At 42.4% G+C, this 7,551-nt stretch overlaps 1 pseudogene; it reads left to right on the forward strand.

The window, feature by feature from the left end:
- Positions 1-811: 811 nt before the first annotated feature.
- LOC124720618 lies at positions 812-929 on the forward strand (annotated as a pseudogene).
- The last annotated feature ends 6,622 nt before the right edge of the window (positions 930-7,551 follow it).

Raw genomic sequence — 7,551 nt, forward strand, 5'->3', positions numbered from 1 at the left:
GCATTGCACAGAGCTGTGCCGGAAAAATTTATTGTAAGAGCAGATATATTCGACAATTTTATTGAGGTAAGAATTTTTCCTTTTTTATTCAGAATGATTTTACAGGGCCATGACGCAGCACTGCTGTCGTCCATAGTTTACCAGGTTACTGAATTTATTTTTTATTACGAGGTTTAGGAATTTTTCTGTTTCGAGCTGACATTAGATGAGAAAAGAATTTTGTGGGTACATTAAATGGGAAACAAATTTTGTGTGGAGGTTGAATGTGAATGAATTTCTGTAGGGAGGTTATAAATGGGAACCAATTTTGTTCTGAGGTTAGACTAGAATTAGAATCATATTCATTATTATTATTTATTCAATTTTGTGGGGAGGTTACAAACTACATCCCGAGAAATTGGAAGACGAAGTCGACGCGTGGAATGGACGGAACGCGAAGATATTGCACTTGCAGCGATGCAGGCGTGACCCGTACGTTGCTCGTCATAGCGTAAGCGTTGCACCAGCTGCAACGGTTCACACTTGTCGCACTCGTTAACCCTCGGTTACTCGCGCGCAGTACAGATGTACTCCATTGTCATTCTAAACGTTATTTTCTTATCGTTGGCAAGAGCGGCGGGGCTGAAATTCTCAGTCTGGTGTTCTGACCCGTACCTGCAGTGCACTGTTCTGGACGGATCTTCTCATAGGAAAGTCTTGAGTGTTCCCTGTCGTGTTTGGTGCACACGAATACAGCACGCGAGTATCGAAGTACCAGCACATACTTCATATAGCAAGTAAAAATTTTAATTTCCATTATACGTAGGTTGGGGGCAACGGCCTTGCCGCAGTGGCTACACTGGTTCCCGTGAGATCGCCGAAGTTAAGCGCTGTCGGGCGTGGCTGGCACTTGGATGGGTGACCATCCGGGCCGCCATGCGCTGTTGCCATTTTTCGGGGTGCACTCAGCCTCGTGATGCCAACTGAGCAGCTACTCGACCGAATAGTAGCGGCTCCGATCAAAGAAGAGCATCGTAACGACCGGGAAAGCGGTGTGCTGACCACACGCCCCTCCTATCCGCATCCTCAGGATGACACGCCGGTCGCATGGTCCCGATAGGGCCCCTTGTGGGCTGGAGACGGAGTGCTTTTTTTTTTATTATTATACGTAGGTTCGAAATTAAATAGTGACAACACTGCTGTAGAGACACTATGCAATGGAATCTACTACTGTCGCTGATAGCACACGTTGTTGACATACCTACAGTACTTACCTAGCAGCAAATGGACTCGCCCGTCCCACGTCACCGGCGTGCGCACAATCGAGGGGAACACAGTCACTTGTGAGCGAGCGGTCTAACGTAACGGTGTCACTATGTTTTCGAAACACGAACAATGGAGTTGGATCAAGATTGAATGTGCCAGAGGTCGTACAGCACGACAGTGTCATCAGGGTCTCCAAGAGGCGTGCGGGGAATCGGCATAGTCGTACAGAACAGTCGCACGTGGGGTAAAAGCCTCCAAGGAAGGTCGGCAAACTGTGGCAGGCATGCATCGGGCAGGTCGTCCCAGCGTCTCTGAAGAAGAAGTGCATGCTGTTGCCGCGTTAGTGGACAGTGATCGACGCCATAAGATTCGTGAGCTCGCCCACGAAACCGGATTAGCGCATACGACTGTGCCTCGCATCCTGAAGGAACGCCTGGGCATGCATAAAATTGCATCACGATGGGTCCCGCACGGCTTGACGGAAATGCAGAAATCGGTGCGTCAAGACACTGCTGAGACGCACTTGGAGCGCTATGAGCGCAAAGGAGAGGCTTTCCTACGCCGTATCTAAGCACTGGGTGAGACGTGGGCCACATCGTACGAGCCAAAACTGAAACGCCAGTCCAATGAATGGCGTCATTATGGGTCGCCGCGATAGTCGAAAGTGCGTCACAGCCCCAGTATGGTGAAAGTTACGGTGATTCTCGTGTACGACTGTGATGGTGTTATCCTAACGCATTAGGTTCCTCCACGGCAGACCGTCAATGCACAGTATTACTGTTCGCTTTTTGGAGCACCACCTGCGGCCAGTTTTGCGAAAGAAACGGCGACACTTTCTGCGCAACCCTCCCATCATTTTGTACGACAATGCGCAGGCGCATACAGCGCAAGCTGTGGCTGCTCTGTTCGGTCGATGGGACTGGGAAGTACTGTACCGTCCACCATACTCCCCGGACTTAGGTCCTCGTGACTTTGATTCTGAAGATGAAGGAACCACTTTCTGGTATTCGCTTCAGAACTGTTCCAGAGATTCGACAGGCAGTAGACCGCTCCATTCGCACCATCAACAGAACGGGCACTGCTAACGGTATGCTACGCCTTCCACATCGCTGGTGACTACTTTGAAGGACAGTAACAAGTGCAAACATGTAACTCTTTTGTGTCGGTTGTGAACAAATAGTTGCCACTATTCAAGTTCCAACCCTCGTATTCGAAATATGTTTGGATTACTGTTGTAGTATTAATTTATCGTTATTATTTAGGTATAATGGCAGATCGCTCTTCTGATGGAAGGATTTGGATGCAATGGCTAGGGGAAGAACTTCAGACTGATCAACCTTCCGATTGTGAATCCGATCTGTGCGATGGATACACAAGCGAGGATGATGATCGATCAGATGAGCAAACTCGAAGGAATGACGTGGAAGAATCGGAAGAAGACAATGTGGACATGGAATCAAGTGCGGAGATGGAAGACAGCTTCAACAGGGCAAGTAAAGAAAAATCGGAAGAAGATAATATCGACAAGGAAGAGAACTTCAACAAGACAAGTGAAGAGTCTGATTTTTATTTTGAAAAGGATAAAACAAAATCGAATAAATTACTGCCTCGTCCTAGTGTTAAAATCTGGCAATATCATTCTTCGTTCTTCCTGGTCCAAAAGGAGAGACAAAAAATGCGAAATCTGAAATCAATTGCATTAACTTGATTACTGATGATAGAATAATAAAGTTGATCGTGAAAAGTAGCAGTATTTACATAGAAGCAATCAGGCACAAATTTTCTAGAGAACGGGATGCGAAATTTACAGATCAGTGTGAAATGCGTACCCCTCTCGGTATACTTTTTTTCACTGGTATGCTAAAGTCTTCCAAGTTGAATACTTGCAAAATATGGGACAACGAGGAAGGCAGTAGTATTGAAAGAGTCTATTTGAGTATTTCGAGGAACAGATTTCATTTCTTGCATCGTTGCCTCAGATTTGATATCGTAAGCACCAGAAATGAGAGAAGAAAGCTCGTCAAATTTGCACCAGTACGATAACTTATGGATTTGGTGATAGAAAACTTTCAGAAGTACTATACTCCTGCGGAGTGCCTCACAATTGGTCAGCAGCTGGTTGGTTTTCGTGGAAGATGTCCGTTCAGACAGTTTATACCTAGTAAACCTGCTCGTTATGGCCTGAAGGTGTTTGCATTAGTGGATTGCGGAATAATGTCTACTGTGAATATGGAAATTTATTGTGGGAAACAGCCAGCGGGGACTTTTGATGTAAGCATTGCAAGAAAGGAGGTCGACATGAGAATTGCGAAACCAATGTTAGGCACAGGATTAACATCACGGGCGGTAATTGGTTTACTTAGATACCCTCTGCTTCAAGAACTGCTTGAAAAAAAAAAGACAACTTATGTTGGAACAATCAGACACAACAAAAAAGAAATAATACCTCAGAAATTTTTACCCACCAAATGTCGAGAATTAAACACTTCTGTTTTCGGCTTTAGACATGATGCTTGTATCCTACTGCGAAAGGAAAAAGAAAGCAGTAATTTTACTTTCAAGTGTGCACAATGATGCAGCGATTGACGAGTCCACCACTTCAAAAAACAAACCAGAAATCGTTACATCCTACAATCGCACCAAAGTTGGAATTGACGTACTCGATCAAACTTTGTTCAAATTATGATACAGCAAGAGCTACTAAAAGATGGCCAACAGCAATTTTTTTACAATATTTTAAATATCGCCGCTATCACTGCTTTATCCATTTATTCAGCAAACAAAAACTATGTCAAAGTGAAACGAGCTGATCTGCTTGACGAAATTAGTTGGCAAATGGTGAAGCCGCAGATTCATGAACGCATGAAACAGTCCTTGATACCCAAACAACTAAAAATTCGAGGGCTAATGTTAGGAGTGGACCCAGAAGAGAAAATGGAAAAATTCGACAACATGCGTTGTTTGTTTGAACTGTACGTGATTTCTTATTGTACGTCTCTACTGTGATTACTTTTTTCCCGTATTACGAGTTTCTTCATTAAAGTTATTTAGAAAAGTTTACTTACTTCTTGTGTAATGTCGTATGTTGTGAGTAATAAATGGTTGGAGCGACAAAATCTCATTTTGCATTTAAAAAAATTAAATGTTTAATTCCTTCCCTTATTTCAGAAGTATTAGTAACGAACTTACTCATGCATCGCGAAGGACGTAAAAAACAAAATTTGTAAGTAGGCTGTTTATGTTTTCTTATCGGCAACGTTACGAAGCGCTCTGTATGAAAATCACTGGCTGTGCTGTGTGCAGTCTGTGGCTAGTTTGCACTGTTGTCTGCCATTGTAGTGTTGGCCAGTTGGATGTTAACAGCGCGTAGCGTTGCGCAGTTGGAGGTGAGCCGCCAGCAGTGGTGGATGTGAGGAGAGAGATGGAGTTTTGAAATTTGTAATACTGGATATCATGAACTGCTATATACATTATGACTTTTGAACACTATTGAGGTAAATACATTGTTTGTTCTCTATTAAAACCTTTCATTTGCTAACTATGCCTATCAGTAGTTAGTGCCTTCAGTAGTTTGAATCTTTTATTTAGCTGGCAGTAGTGGCGCTCGCTGTATTGCAGTAGTTCGAGTAACGAAGATCTTTGTGAGATAAGTGATTTGCGAAAGGTATAGGTTAATGTTAGTCAGGGCCATTCTTTTGCAGGGATTTTTGAAAGTCAGACTGCGTTGCGCTAAAAATATTGTGTGTCAGTTTAAGCACAGTCATGTATAATTGTTCTAAGGGGACGTTTCATATGTCGGCCCTTAGCCGAGGATACCTCACTGGAATCTTCTGTTTTTTTTCTTGTAGTTTGTTTGATTAGTGTAGCTATTGTTTATTGCGAGCGCGTAATTGTAGTGAGAATCTCCTTTGTAGTTGCAGTCTTTCATTGTTGTGTACAGTAAAACAGTTGTGGCATGCATGTAGATTTGCACCAAGTATTTCGCAGCTGCGCTTGCAATTAACTGCATATTATTTTCAATGCTATGTTAATGTGTTCTCTTATTTTTGCTCTTCAAGTTGTGCTTTTCTGTGTTATCGTGTGAAATATTGTGACAATAATGGCGTGTGAAAAACGTAATACTAGGCTCCGAAGTAAACTGAGAAATAATAGTGACGACGAGCGTAGCTTATCAGCGCCGCCGAGTAATGAATTAACAGACATTCAAAGTAGTAATTTGGTAATTGTGCATAGGGAAATGGAGCGGGCGGTAAATAATGGTGTAGACAGTGAAACAGGTAGTGAACAGGGAAGCATCGATCGGTCGGCAACAGCTCGCCTCAGGAACCCGAAATGACAGGACACAATCTTGCAAATACTGTAGATTCAGGTTTTGCGTCCTCACCGTTTTCTCAAATAAATCAAGACACATTTTATGCTTGTCAAAATGTGAATGTTGCCGGTGCAAATTCACTGCCGAAAAGCACTGAGGAACATGTTTCAGACACCAGTGCACTGTTATTACAGTTAATGCAACAAATGGGACAAAGGCTTCAAAAGTTAGACACAATGGAACAACATCTTCAAAAGTTAGACACAATGGAACAACACCAGAGACAAACACAGCAACAGTTAGACGCAATGGAACAAAAGCTTCAAAAGTTAGACTCAGTGGAACATAAGCTTGAACAAACACATGATGATTTAACTACTGAGTTACATAACATTGAATCGAAATGTCAAAAAGTCTGTAATGACGTAAAAACACAAATTTGTGAGCATTTTCGACCTATTTTTTCACGGCATGAAAATGCATTACAGAATCACGAAGCAGCCATAAAAGAACTGCAAACTATTGTTCATGAAAATCATGAGACCTTGCAAGCTAAAATTGACTCAGTTGCATCTACCGATTCGGTTATGCAACTTGCAAAAACTCAAGGAAACTTAAAGGACACAGTAGATACTCTGAAAATTGGTTCAGAAAGACACATGGAGGAAATTAGTTCATTATCAGAGAAAGTAGTTGAACTTTCGGATAAGCTAAATAATTTATCTACGAAGGTAGATGATAATCTGAATGACACAAAACCGGTTGTCTTTAATGACACAGAAGAGTGCGAACAAATTAGGAAATTCAAACAAAATCAGAATCAAATAAATACGCAACACCAAAGAGAAATCCGGGAAGTACAAGATCAGCTGACACAGGTAATACAAGAATTACGTATATCAGAGGACACTCGCGCCCCAATATGGGAAGAGGAACATAGAAATACAGAAAAGCCACAGAATAATAACACAGGGCATTTCGGAAATTATGAAAGAAATTGGCAAGGTGCACCGAATTTTGAGATGGAACCGCCGAAACGACGTAACAATGACCGATATGCGACTCGCCGACATGATGATTTTGACTATAAGCTGTTCATTACCACACGTAAATTTATAACATTTAAGAATTCTGGCAACGACATTCATCCACAAGCGTGGCTCCATCAATTCTCTCATTGTTTTCCTCCCAACTGGTCATTGGAGCACAGGTTAGAATTTGTGTGTGGCTACTTGGAGAATGAACCAGCTGTAAGAATGCGATCGGTCATTCACGATTGCCACAGTGAAGGAGATTTTTATCATGCCTTCCTCTCAGCATTTGGTCTCAAGCTACACAAGACCGAGTAAAACATAGCATCATAATGATGAAACATTTCGAACAATCTGAATTTTCCAGTCTTGTGAAATATTTTGAAGACATGTTGCACAAGAATCAGTACCTGTCAAACCCATACAGCCCCTCAGAACTCATCCGCATTTGCTTAATCAAATTACCTCAACATTTACGACATATTATTTTAGAAGGACGTTGCAAAGACGGCATTGAAGCTTTTCGGGGACTGTTACAAGAACTGGAAATTGACACTGACAATCGCGGAACGCGAAAACAGGAGCACATCAATTACAGATCACATCCGTCACAATTCCGCGATGACAGAAATAATACACGACAAGGCTATTCTCTCAACGTAAATCGTGACCAAAACAGACACCACCCGTATGACAACCGTTGCCAGAGTAGTAATAATTACAGGGAAAGATCACCTCTCTGCGGTAATGACTATCACAGAGACAATCAGAGAAACAGACAATATGAGAACCAAAATAATTATTATCAAGGGAGACAGAATAACTGCAGACGCAACGGTCCAGCGCGCAGTTACGATTCAGGGAGAAATTCTCCACGACGTGATCGACAAGAAAGAAACTATGGAATCTACCGATATGACGACAGACGATATGATCGTAACGACAGACCTGAATTGCATCAGA

The sequence above is a fragment of the Schistocerca piceifrons genome, chromosome 11 (assembly GCF_021461385.2).
Source record: "Schistocerca piceifrons isolate TAMUIC-IGC-003096 chromosome 11, iqSchPice1.1, whole genome shotgun sequence".
NCBI classification, from domain to species: Eukaryota; Metazoa; Arthropoda; class Insecta; order Orthoptera; family Acrididae; genus Schistocerca; species Schistocerca piceifrons.